Source organism: Phyllostomus discolor, chromosome 2 (assembly GCF_004126475.2).
Source record: "Phyllostomus discolor isolate MPI-MPIP mPhyDis1 chromosome 2, mPhyDis1.pri.v3, whole genome shotgun sequence".
In the NCBI taxonomy this organism is placed as follows: Eukaryota; Metazoa; Chordata; class Mammalia; order Chiroptera; family Phyllostomidae; genus Phyllostomus; species Phyllostomus discolor.
In genome coordinates, this window is record NC_040904.2 from 141,136,307 (window position 1) to 141,150,061 (window position 13,755).

General features: G+C 37.8%; 1 pseudogene; it reads left to right on the forward strand.

Moving 5' to 3' along the window:
* Window positions 1–2,980: 2,980 nt before the first annotated feature.
* LOC114513974 lies at window positions 2,981–5,162 on the forward strand (annotated as a pseudogene).
* Window positions 5,163–13,755: the final 8,593 nt, after the last annotated feature.

The following is a 13,755-nucleotide window of genomic DNA, read 5'->3' on the forward strand; positions in this document are numbered from 1 at the left end:
GATCATCTTCATGTGGCAGTATGAAATATGGGAGAAATGAGAAAGTATACTTTCAACCTTTTCTGAAAGGAAAGCAAAGCCTCATTAAAAAAGAGAAAACACAGCCACACTTTGTTATTGTTTCCATATTACTTCACCTCAAATAACCTAATGTTACTGTTTACACTTAAACTGAGAGGTTCATCCATTCTACCCAAGTCTGAAGCTTAACCTCCTCTACACCTTATGCAGACAAAACTGCTGTTTGAGATTTCATTCGGCTCCCATAGACAATACACAACCATCCAGAAGTCATCAGCAATTCTAAACAAGGGCATTATTTGCTCTGGAGCAACAGAGTGCCCCTAATTCTATATTGGAAGGGCTTATGGGCAGTAATCCTATTACAGTGGGGAACAGAAGGGAGTCTTCAAACATTTTTGTTTGAGAATACATTTAAAGAACATTTAAATACTATGAAGCCCCATGACATATTTAGATCTAAATACATAATTTTCCCCATATAAATTTACACAATAACAAAAGATGCAAATCCAATATATTGTATATTTTGATATTTTAAAAATGAAATGGTTCTAACACTTTTAAATGTATCAAAAAGAATGTAAATTATGTAGTGGTTTGACACCATCATTCACTTTTAAAATATGTGAACAAGTTCTTCTTTAACAGTTCCTTTTGCTCCTCAGATTCTTACTTCTTTTTCACATCCCTCACAGAATCGTATGATGTAATACATTTGGTGAGTTCTACCTCATATAATCACCTATGTAATGTTTCTTTGCAATAAACTTGTGTATGTAAATTACAATTAAGTGAGGTTCTTTTCCTGTAACTACAATGATCTAAGTGTTTCATTAAAAGTCTTCTCATTATCATTAGTATTAATTATCAATAACTGAAACCATCATAAAATATTGTACATTTGCAGTAGGCTAAGACTGGAGATGGAAGAGAGGTAGTAGGCCTTTTTTAATCAAGTAGGAGAAGGACAATTGTGACAGAAAAGACCCCAAAGAAGTACAATGACTCTTGACCATGAGGAAATTCTCAGGTAGATCAATTTTTAGAAAGATGAACATGAAAGTTGAAAGTTTAATTTCCATAAATTCACTCATAAATTCATATGTGTCCAAAAACACACAGGAAAATCTTGTATGCCAGGCATCGCAGACTTTGGCTTGAAGATCTTTAAGCTAGATGAATTTACCTAAAGCTGCATTTAAATAGTAAGCTCATTATTTTACATAGATTGTTTGTGCCAATCAATAAACCATTAAAGACTTATAATGCTCTTTTTATTGAACATTAAAGAAAATCAACTAGGACATGTAGTATTATTGTTACTTGGACTCGCTTGAGAGGCATTGGGTAGAGATTATTGAGGAACTACAATAAAACCAGCTCCTTATCACTCCTGTTCATAGCCACACTTTATCATTCCTGCTGTTCAGTCTGCAGAAGCATGTGGTTCTTTCAGTCCTTTCTAATTTACACAATGCCTAGTCAACTTAAGGCTGCTGGCCTAGGTGGACAGATCTTCTCTTAGGAAAGTTGTATTCCCTTCCATCTGTGCTTGCAATTGATTCAATCCAATCTAATCTGTATCTTGTTGTGAAACATTTTCTGAAAGAAGTAAAGAGGCAGACAATACATTCCAACATCCTGAATTATTTTATACCTTCTCTCTTAGAGCTATGGTCTTCAGGAGCATTTGGTCCAAGTTATTACAGATGACAGCTCCAGATATTTTTGCTCTGTATAATAAAGATATCCAGCATTTCAGTCAGCAGTATCTCTGCTCTTGTACTTACCACGTGACCACTCAGCCAATGCCCACTTTTAGGTACCAAATTCTGTTTTGTTTTGTTTTGTTTTTTCCAGATAAAGGTTCAGTTGCTAAAGTAAAACCCAGAATAATAGTGTTTTAAACAAAATAGTTTATTTTCATGTGAGAATCCAAGTTTAAACAGAACTAGGCTGATAGGGTAGCTTCATGGTACTAGAAACCCAGGGCTCATGTTATCTTGTTGCTTCGTTGTCCTACATAGTTGCCTTCATCAGAGAAGTCTCAGCATCACATCCACATCTCAGGGAGCAGGAGCAGGGAAAGGCGTGGCGCTTCCCCTTCAGGGCATGACCCAGAAGCTGAACATGTTACTTATGCCCACATCCATTGACTTCATCATATAACTACATCCACTGGCAAGGGAGGCTGAGAAATATCATCAGCTGGTGGGTGGCCACATGTTCCAGCTAAAACTTTAACCACATGGGAAAAAAAAGGGGACTGGATATTTGGGGGAAACTAGCAGACTCTGGTACAATGTCTATAGGAAAAAATGAGTACATTGCCTATTCAATGTCAAAGGAATCGTTTGGACTACTGAGTTACTTACAATAACAATAATTGATATTTGATTAGATCATGTGAGATTACCTGTTCAAGGATTGTTTTCTCACTCGACCAGGTGAAAATTGTGCCTTCAATAATAACTCAAATTGTGTTATATGGCTTTATATAAACATCAAAAGAGCTGCTAAGGGCAAATATATCAATATTTTATCAAAAGAACCATGACTTACTTAAATGGACTGAAGAAAATACACATTTCCCTCACATAAGCTTTTATTTTCATTAGAATATTATACCCAGAAAGCAATTTTTTTCTTTCCCTTCCTCATTCCCTCCATCTTCTCCATCCTGGATTAATACTTAACATGCAGGTATATTTATGTCAGGAATCTTTTTCACATGTATTCTATCCTACTTAAGCCATACCACAACAATATGAGGTATGTACCATCCTCAATTTACAAATGAGAAAATTGAGAATCAGAGAAATTTACTGACTAAAGATAATCAAACTATGATAATGGCTTGCTAGAAACCTCTAGGAAGCCATAGATTTCTGTCCCAGCCAAAAACAGATGATAGGCTCACGTAGCTTTCTGTGAGAGGGCCAAACATTGCAATCCAATGGACCAGAGAAACACAAGTATAACTGATTTAAAGGGCAATTTTAGAGCACACGGCAGAGACTGCTCACGGCAATCCGATACAGGTTCGTTCCCTTTCCCTTACTAACAGGACCTCCAATTCAGCTGGGCACAAAGCTCGCCCTTGTTTGCACCCAAGTATGACCAGTGTGAGCAAAATGTTTCTCTACGCCATATAGAAAGTGTCCTCAGAGGAAAGAGGCAAAGCCTCCTTCTCCCCTCATTACTTTTGCAGGATCAAATGTAAAATACAATATTGGAGCCTGTTGTGGATTAAATTGTGCCTCCCTCCAAAAAATAAAATTTGCTAAAGTTCTAACCTTGAAAAGCTGTGAGAGACTATATTTTGACTATTTCTTTTCTGTTTAGGTATTTAGATACACAAATACCACTGTGTTATAACTGCCTACAATGTTTAGTAACACGTTGTTCACTCTGTGAGGTTTGAACAACAAAATCGCCTAATGACACATTTATAAGAACATATCTCTGTTGTTATGGCATACATAACTGTATTAAATACTTGCACTCACATTAAGTATCTAAAATAATCAAATTCATAGAGTCAAAGTCTCCAATGGTGGTTGCCAGGAGCTGAGGAGAGAAAGAAATGGGGCATCACTAAATCGATAAAGTTTCAGACAAGCAAGATGAATAATTTCTAGAGATCTGTTGTACAACACTGTACCTCTAGTCAATGATAATATAGTTTATACTAAAAGTTGGTTAAAAGAATAGACCTTATATTAAATGATCATCTCACAATAAAATAAAAAATAAAATAAAACTGATCTTTCATGATCTTTCATTACAGATCGCTCAAGAAGCACTTTTCTACACCAGGGATCAGCACACTTTTTCTATAAAAGAAAAAGAAAACATATGGGCTTTTCAGGTCATGCAGTCTCTGCTGCAAGCACATAACTCTGCTCTTTTGCATGAAAGCACCCATAGATGATCTAAATGAATGAACATGGCTGTGTTTCAATCAAGGTTCATAGTCAAAAATAGATGGTGGGCCAGATTTGATCCACAGGCTATAGTTTGTCAAACACTATTACAAGCCATAAACTTCCAGGGAGTGGATGTATCATTTGTTTTATTCTTCATTGTTTCCCCAGTGCCTAAAATAATCTCTCGCATAATAGGTACTCAATAAAATTGTGTTGAACAGATTAAGTCTACTCTCTGCTACAGGTACAGAATTTGCTTGTGTTGAGGTAGCAGCCCTATGTCTGCTATGTACTGCTATGACTCTGGTGACCCACCAGGGTCACTAGTGCCTTGGATGACTGTGATAAGGTGTTAACTGATCCTGGTAACAAGATAAAATGACAGATGTTCCAAGGATTGAATATAGTCTGGGAAGCTAAGGCATCACCAGTTGCTTTAAAAAAGAAAGGAAGAGGTTATTTGTGTTTGGTAGGATTTTTAAAAAATATTTTTTTATTTATTTTTAGAGAGAAGGGAAGGGAAGGAGAAAGAGGGGAAGAGAAAGAACAATGCGTGGTTGCCTCTCATGCACCCCCTACTGGGGACTTGGCCAGCAACCCAGGCATGTGCCCTGACTGGGAATCAAACCAGCATCCCTTTGGTTCACAGACTGTTGCTCAATCCACTGAGCTACACCAGCCAGGACTGTACTTGGTAGCATTTTAAGGAAGCTGTGAAAGTTTGGGAGGAATGGTGAGGAGTCAAAGAGAGAGAATATGATGAATTTCTTAACTGAGGTTGGAGAGAGGAGTGAGAGGTGGCAGTGACCCAGAGGGTAGCAGTTTCCTCTGACAAGGGAAGTTTTAGTGGCCCAAGGAGATCAGCCTAGAAAGAAGGTTGTTTGATTTATCCATGGCACCATCCTCTATAAAAACAGTAAAGGTGTAAGGGAGACCATAGTTCCCTTTTCAAGGCAACTCTAAGCCACTGAGTCAATACCACAAGCATAACTCACCCCCCAGAGTTAAAGAATATAAAGGCAAGAAATCATCATTGAAATTAAACAGTAGTATGCATGTCCAAGGGATATGAAGGGAATTTGGTCTCTTTATGAATCGTGTAATCAATGAATGTGTAGAGATCACAACTAGGGGCCACAGAACAATACTCAAGTAGTGGTAATAAGAGGAAGTAGTAGCATCATGTTTGAAGCCTCAGAAATAATATAAATAATGGCTACGGCTTGCAGAGAAATCAATTGTTTCAACATATCCTCTCTCCAAATGGCTTGTTTTACTGTGGTGTAAAAATCAGGTCACATATATTTGTCATATTAAATTATTTTATTTTAAAAATTTTTTTTAAAAAAACAGAACAAAACTCTGATGGCTGCTAAGATCAGGTCCAATATCCACTGACTGACATACAAAGTCTTCCATCATTTGTTCTCAAACTACCTTTCTAGTTACTTCATGCCAAAAACTCCCGTCCCAAATGTGTTTTTACAGAGCCACACCAGGCCATTGACCATTTCCCTCAACATGCCTGGCACTCTCACAAGAAGATGCCTTTGCTCTAGATGTTATCTGGCCTACAATGCCTTTCTTTTCCTCTCCATCTAGCAAATTCTTACCCTGCTTTGAGACCTATGCGGTAAGGCTTTCACGGCTCACTTACCCAGATAGTTGGTCTCTCATGCCACTGTTCTGCTATGATATTACACCCCAATTATTTGTTTGCATATCTGCCCTTGTGCTGAGACAGAGAGATTCTTGAAAGCTAGTCTTAATATTCTGGTGCTCAAGAAAAATGGGCAAAAAGTGCAAATAGCCCATGGTGCTGCATTTAAAGCAATGATAGCAATATTTTATCCCATAATCTCTCTTGCTACACTAATATTCCTTTCTGTACTTATCCCTTTCCAGATGAATCTTCTATTTTGTTACTCTCACACCCAGACACAGAAGAAAATATCTCTATGCAAGGTCGATAAGCTTCTCAGTAGGAGGGCCAAATAAATGTTTCAATTGTGTTTTTAAATTAATATTTAAACATTTTTAACATTGCATTCTCATTGTCTTCTTCATAAGGGCATGAGGTGGAAAATAAAAGAGAAAAAAGACAGAAAGACAAAGTAGCTGGATCTCACCACTAGAATTCAACATAAAAATCTCAAAATGGAACAGAATTCTTAGAAAATTTCCAAGACCAGTTCTCTAGGAAATTGATACTTACAAATACATTTTAGAGAAATTTTCAATCCCATGTACATTTTCAAGGAAATGTAACTACTATATTTGTATCAGTTAAATTACATTTAATTATCAGCTTAACGTACTTCATCATTGCACTCCAAATCTAACACATTTTGTTAGGAAGCAAAACAATCTACTTTTCCTCTATTAACATGGTATTGTTTTTCCAACTGAAACTTGGCACATAATAGTATTAATTAAACCAATATTTCAGTTTTTTAAAAATAGTGTTCCCAAATAAACACAATAGAGTTCACAATCTCTGGGTTAGTGTGTACTATCAGGAAACTGCAATGGAACCTGACCTTCTCTTTCTATCTACTTATTTATTTACTTCTCTCTCTCTCCCTCTCTCTCTCTTTCCTTCTGTCTCACTCTCCCCACCCCCTCTTTCTTTCTTTTCTTTCTTTCTTCCCTTTTACATTGTTGTGTTACGAAACAGTATCTTTTTTAAATTATATTATATTGATTGAGCTACTGAAGTTGTCTCAATTTTTCCCCCTTTGCCCCCCTCCACACAGCAATCCCCACGCCATTGTTCATGTCCATGGGTCATGTATATAGTAGGTTCTTTGGCTACTCCATTTCCTACACTGTACTTTACATCCCAATGGCTATTCTGTTACTACCTATCTATGTTTCTTAATCCTCTCATCTCTTCACCCATTCCCCAACACCACCCTCCCATCTGGCAACCATCATAATGCTCTCTGTATCCATGATTGTATCTTTACTATTCTTGTTTGCTTAGTTTGTTTTTTAGATCTAGTTGCTGATGGATTTGTATTTTTATCATTTTATTGTTCATAGTTTTCATCTTCTTCTTTTCTTAAATAAGTTTCTTTAACATTTCATATAACAATGGTTTGGTGATGATGAACTCACTTAGTTTTTTCTTGTCTTGGAAGCTCTTTATCTGCCCTCTGATTCTAAATGATAGCTTTTCTGGGTAGAGTAATCTTGGCTATAGGGCCCCACTTTTCATGACTTTGAATATATCTTGCCAATTCCTGCTAGCCTGCAAAGTTTCTTTTGAATCAGCTGACAGTCTTATGGGAACTCCCTTGCAGGTGCCTCACTGCTTTTCTCTTGCTGCTTTTAAGATTCTCTCTTTATCCTTAACCTTTGGCATTTTAATTATGATGTGTCCTGGAGTGGGCCTCTTTGCATCCATCTTGTTTGGGACTCTCTGTACTTCCTGGACTTGCATGCCTATTTCCTTCGCTAAATTAGGGAAGTTTTCTTTCATTATTTTTTCAAGTAGATTTCCAATTTCTTGCTCTTTCTCTTCTACTTCTGGCAGCCCTATGAGGCTAATGTTGGACCTTTTGGATTTGTTCCATATGCTGCTTACACTATCCTCATTGTTTTGGATTCCTTTTTCTTCTTGTTCTGATTGGTTGTTTTTTCCTTGCTCGTGTTCTAAATCATTGCTCTGATTCTCAGCTGCATCCACTCTACTCTTATTTCCCTGAAAATTATTCTTTATTTCAATTAGTGTATCCTTCTTTTCTGACTGGATCTTTTTTATGCTGTTGAGGTTCTCACTGAGTTCCTTGAGCATCCTTATAATCAGTGTTTTGAACTCTGCATCTGATAGATTGCTTATCTCCATTCTGTTTAGCACTTTTTCTGGAGTTTTGATCTGTTCTTTCATTTGGGCCATGTTTCTTAATCTCCTCATCTTGGCAGCTTCCTTGTGTTTTTTTCTATGTAGTTAAGTAGAGCTGCTTTGACTCTAATATGTGGTGTAACATAGTGTGGCCTAATGTAGTAGGTGTCCTGTAGGGTTTGGTGGCACAGCCTCTCCTATAACCCAAGCTGGGTACTCAAGGTGCATGCTTCGTGTGGGCTGAGTACACCCTCCTCTTGTAGTTGTGCCTTGGTTGCTGTTGGCAGATCAATGGGAGGGATTTACCCAGGCCAGTCAGCTGCAAGGACTGGCTGTGACCACTGACTACCAACCTCTGCCCTCCATGGAGGATCAGCTGTGCCAGGACAGGGTGGTGGTGCTCCTACATCATGTGTAGCTGTCCACTGGGTGCACTGGCACTGGGGTTTCCCAAGTGATGCAGGTCAAGGTCAGCCCCTACCTGTGTTTTTCCCAGGGCTACCCTGCCTGAGCTTATATAAAGCAATCTAAGATGGCTGCCACTTGTGCTGGGCTTGGAGATTCCCAAGCAAAGCCAAGCTGTGAATCTAGGCTGGCTGTTGCTAGTGCCAGGACTGGGGCCACGTAGCAAGAGGTGTAGAGGCTGGGGGCTCACTGAGGCCAGCTATTTCTTGTTTGAGAGGATTTAGGAAGTTGTGAAGCATGAGCCACGACTAGCAATTCACCTGGAAAAACCAGCTTGTGTGGGCCTGTAAGTTGAAGGAAGAGTCTCTGGGGATCTCCAAGGTGGGTCAAATAGTTGATAGAGTCTCGGATATGGTACCAGCTTGCCAGCTCTGTGGCTCTGTGGGGGGAATGCTCAGAAAAGGGACAATGGTCTCCATTCACCCTGATGCTGATACTTCATGCCACTGCTGCCCCTCAAGCTGCCATCCTAGTGCTGGAGCTCAGATAGAGTGAGTCTGACTGAGTCTGTGTGTGGGTTCTTTAGGAGGAACTGCTTGCAGCTCTAGCTGTTTCTTCCACCCACTCAATCCCTACTGATTTTTGCAGCCAGAAGTTGTGGGGACTTATTTTCCTTGCACTGGAACCCTGGGCAGGGGGGCCTGGTGTGGGACTGGGACTCCTGGCTCCCGAAATATCCCTCCCAAATTTTTATCCTCCACACATGGGTGTAGGACCAATGTGTTCCACATCAGCACCCCTCCTACTAGTCTAGATGAATGTGGTTTCTTTAATTCCATAGTTGTCAGACTTCCATTTAATTTGATTTCTGATAGTTCTGAGTGATAGTTGTTCTACATTTTAGTTGTAATTTTGATGTGGTTGTGTGAGGAGGCAAGTCATTTCTTCCTATGCCACTATCTTGACTGGAAGTTCTGAAACAGTTTCATAGCATCATAATAGTATAATGTTTTAATTTTATAACAATAAGTATATTTTAAACTTAAGTATATTTTACAAGGTATACAGTTTGAATGTTGCAGCTAAATAAACATTGTGCTGAACTTGACCTTTTGATATTATATTTCATAATAAATCTTAAAGAAGTAGACTGATACTTCCCAAATTTTTCTCACTCAAAACAGTAATCAAGGTACCATTTCCTCAAATCTAAAACATTAACAGAGTTACAGAAAACAAACAATAAAGAAAGACAGTTTACTTAAAATGATACAAATGACAGGGCTGAATCTACTGTTTCAAAAAAGTGTCTTTACACCAAAACCAAAAAAATATATTTATTAAAAATTCTATTGTAATATAAAACAGATAAAATCATGTGTGTTATTCAAGAGCCTGTTTTTGCAGCACTTACTTAAGAATTTCCTACATCTTGTCCCTGACTTCCCCAATTGCCATATTTTTCACTGGAGATCTCAGTCCCCTAAGGAACTGTTCTAGGACATTTTGTAAGAACTCTGATACACTCTGAGACTTTTATGGTGAATTCTAGTGGTGACATTCTGTCCATTTTGTCTTTCTTGGGCTTTTTTCGCCTTTTATTTTCCCTACAATGCTCTTATGAAGTAGACCAATGGGGAATGTAATACATATTAGAAATAGATTTTTAAGAGAGAATAAGGAAAATAATGCAAGATCTTATCTTTTTAATGTAATGACCTATTCTGTACTTATAACAAAGACCATTGAATGGCAAAGGGAAAAAAAGTAAGCAAGCAACAAATTAATTTACATATGAGCATTTATAAAACCCATGACCTTTTACATATGAGTGTTTATAAAACCCATGAACAGAAGTTATAAAACTCTAGAACCAGAATTTATAGTTCAAAAGCTAAAAATAAGATTATAAACAAAATATTTTTGTTTTTTCTAAAAAAAAAGTGCAAGTTTTCCTTTTGTGAACCAATCTAAGACCTCCAACAAAACAACTATGATGAGTGATACTAATATTCACTTGGATGTGCTTATTCAGCCTCAATTTCCTAAGCAAGGTCCTGTGATGGAAATGGGGAAAGACAACAAAACAGTAGTTTCATATATCTTGAGACTCTACCAGATATGGTCCAGTTAACAGCAGGGAAAGAAAGGAGGGGCTCAGCTCCGATAATAGCCTCATCCATAGGAGTGCAGCCACTCTGCCACCGATGCTGGGGGAAGGCCTGGGGAGAGCACAATACTCAGTGTCTGAAACGTTACAACACACAACAGGGGTAGCCTAAGAAAATCATCCTCAGGTGACCTTTACAAGGAAACAGGAACACTCCTAACCATGAGATGCCTAATGACCTTAGTCTAATCCTCCAAGAGATTTCAGGAAAAAAATAAATAAATAAAAAGAGCCAGTACTAGTGAATTCAACCAGTTGACGCAGTCATAATCGAAGTCTCTAGGAACACACAAGAGTAAGGTAAAATGTCAGATTTTCAGGGACAAATTACGTACAGCAAGGCACAAAGTCAGATACCAAGTTAGGAGCAAAAATCATAATGCTGCATCTCAAAATTCTTTAGATTATTGTTATCTCTCCTCAATACTGGTCCTGAAGGTTGTTAGGTCAAGGTTGAGAATGTCTAGGGGGTTAAGTACAATTAGCATTGAAGAAGAAAATACTGCAAAATCCAGTCAATGGCTCTGAGAATTGGTCCCTAACCCTATGACTTACACTGCACTAAGAGGGGAACTAGGGAGATGGCTCCCCAGAAGAGCCATAAATTACTATTTTGCCAAAGAAAGAGTTTGTGGATATTGAGTTGGCAAAAGCAAAAGCTGTCCCCTGCTGAGAGTTTCAACACAGCGTTTGTTGCCTAATAAAAAAAAGAATAGAAAAATAATAGTATGTATTCTGAGAGATTTAAGCTTGAGATTCATCCAAGATCATTAATTGCTGTAAGAATTCATATGATTTTGATGTATTGGATAGGATTAACATCTTCATGGTTTGTTGAAAGTTCTAAGTGAACTTTGGACTGATGATTGAGTTTCATGTGTGAATGCAGTAATAACTTTGCTCTCTTTTAATTTCCCTCTTTCTGGCCATTGAAAGTGATGAGCATATAATATTTACACCCTCCAGGGGTGTCCAACCTTTCAGCGTTTCTGAGCTACACTAGAATACAAAGAATTGTCTTGGGCCACACATTAAATTCACAAACATTAACGAAAACTGATGAGCAAAAAAAAAGGTTTTAAGTAAGTGCACAATTTTGCACTGGGCTGCATTCATAGCCATCCTGGTCCACGTGCGACCTTCGGGCAGTGGGTTGGATGCCCCTGGCACAGCAAGTGCTTTAAGAGCTTGTGACTATTCTTTCTAGTACTGCAGGGTCAGTCCAGCTAATTAATGACACCAAGAATAAAGAGATAAGAAGATAACAAATACTCTTTGAGATCAGTCTCATGGCCATTGCTCATCTAGTCCAAGAGTGGAGAATGGGTTGATTGTATGATAACAACCACTAAAACCTAGAAATACAACCCCCAAATAATCCCCAGCTTCCTTTTACAGTAATTAGGGCTTTTCATCACTAGCCATTTTTTTTTTCAAAATTATGCATTCTCCTCTACCTGTGCATTGAGATTTGTAAGTGGGTTACAAAATCATTTTTGTCAGGTTGGGACTGGAGTTTTTAATTAAATGGAAAAAATAAAATAGAACTAAAGAGTAGAAAAAATAAGCAAAAAGAGAAAAAACTTTTGTTTTAGTTGTTTGTGTGTATGTGCTGGATTCCAATATAAAATATTTTTTCTATGGATTACAGTTTAAAAGTAGATACACAGATGTAGATATGGATATAAATATAGAGATATAGATATATAAGAGAAATAGTTGGCAAACTCTTCCCAAAGTGCTATCACCAGCACATGGGAGGTGCTCTCTACTATATATTTATTGTCATATATTGACCATATATTTGACCATATATTTATGGTCATCTACAAAAATACAATCATAATAAAAATGACTACCTTAGACAAGCCCAGAACTGACTAACAGTTAAAACAGAGAGAACAAGTTACTTGAAGTTTGGAAGGCAAACTTTTAAGTTTAACTTTTCCAAATTTAATTTTTTCAAAGAATGTCTAAGTTCTCAAAATACTTGATTCTATTCTATCATTCTGTTGTATTCTATTCTACTCCACTTGACTCTTCCATTCTGCAAGCCCCAAATCTGGTCATTGTCATTTACCTTCATCCAATTCTAGCGTCAAATGTTTTTCACACAGATTATTTATAGTATCATCATTATTTTAAGTTTTTTTCCACTATGGAATGAATTTTCATTCAACAAGTACAATGTAGAAAAAAGATCACTCTTAGGCCTAACATTTAAAGCAAATAGTGTAGATTTTTTCTAAGCAGTATAATACAGCCAATACTTTCCAAAAGATTTACTTTAAACTTTAACATAAGGATTAAGTTTTAAGATTTCATTATATAGGGTCTTCTTTTTGACTTATTTTATATATTTGAGTTATAAAGAGTTATGCATATGTACTTCCTGATCAAATGAAGAGCAAATTAGTATAACATTGCGTTGTAAATCCTTGTATTGGCAAAACTGCCCACTGATATTTTGGAGTGGGGGTGAAGGCTGGAATTCATTTTAAACAGAGTATCAGCTGCGTAATTCTCCTTTGATCTCACACCCACTTGTGCTGATCTTCCCTTTTCTCTGCCAAGGCAGAGTGGGAAGAAATCAGAACAGAATTCTTACAGGGAGTCAGTTTGACCCTCCACTCCCATTTGCTCAAACTCCAGTTCAAAGACAGAAATGAAATCCAACCAGGGTGTGGTTGGTTACATGGTGCAAGGTGAGTTTGGCCAGAGTGTGAGCATTGTTATCTCATCTGTTTTACCTACTCCCTGAGCTCTCAAAGTCCTATCTCTGATTCATTCTTTCTCAACTTTCTGAACCTTGAACAGAAAGAGCTGGCATTTTTAGAACTGGATCAGAGTAATGAATATCATTAAACTCAGAGTCCTTACTATGGTCCATGAGGTGCTTCATTATCAAGCCCTGGCTACCCCTGTGACCTCCTCTCCTGCAACCTTCCTCTCTTCCACTGCCCTCCTTGCCGGCCTCAGACACATTTAGCAAGCCCCTGCCACACATGCTGTTCCCTCTGCCTGCAAAGCTTAGGTTTCTGCGTGTCCTATTCAAATCCCTGCTTGACCTCTGGAGCTAAACCTTTCCTGTCCCCATGACTATGTATTTTATATACCTTGCTCTGTTTTTCTTTTCAGCACGTAAGTACTTAGCCTGATTTCTTGTGCTACAAACATGAGCTTTAGAGTCAGATGCACCTGGGTTAGAATCCCGTCTCTTCCCTTGCTCTAATCCTGGACAAATTACATACCCATGCCCCTTAGTCTCCATTTCCTTATTAGTAAAAATTAATTATCTCATGAAAAATCTCAGAACCCAATGCCTTGTTACACTAGAATGCAAGTTTCACAGGAACAGGATTTTGTAGGTCTAAATCTGT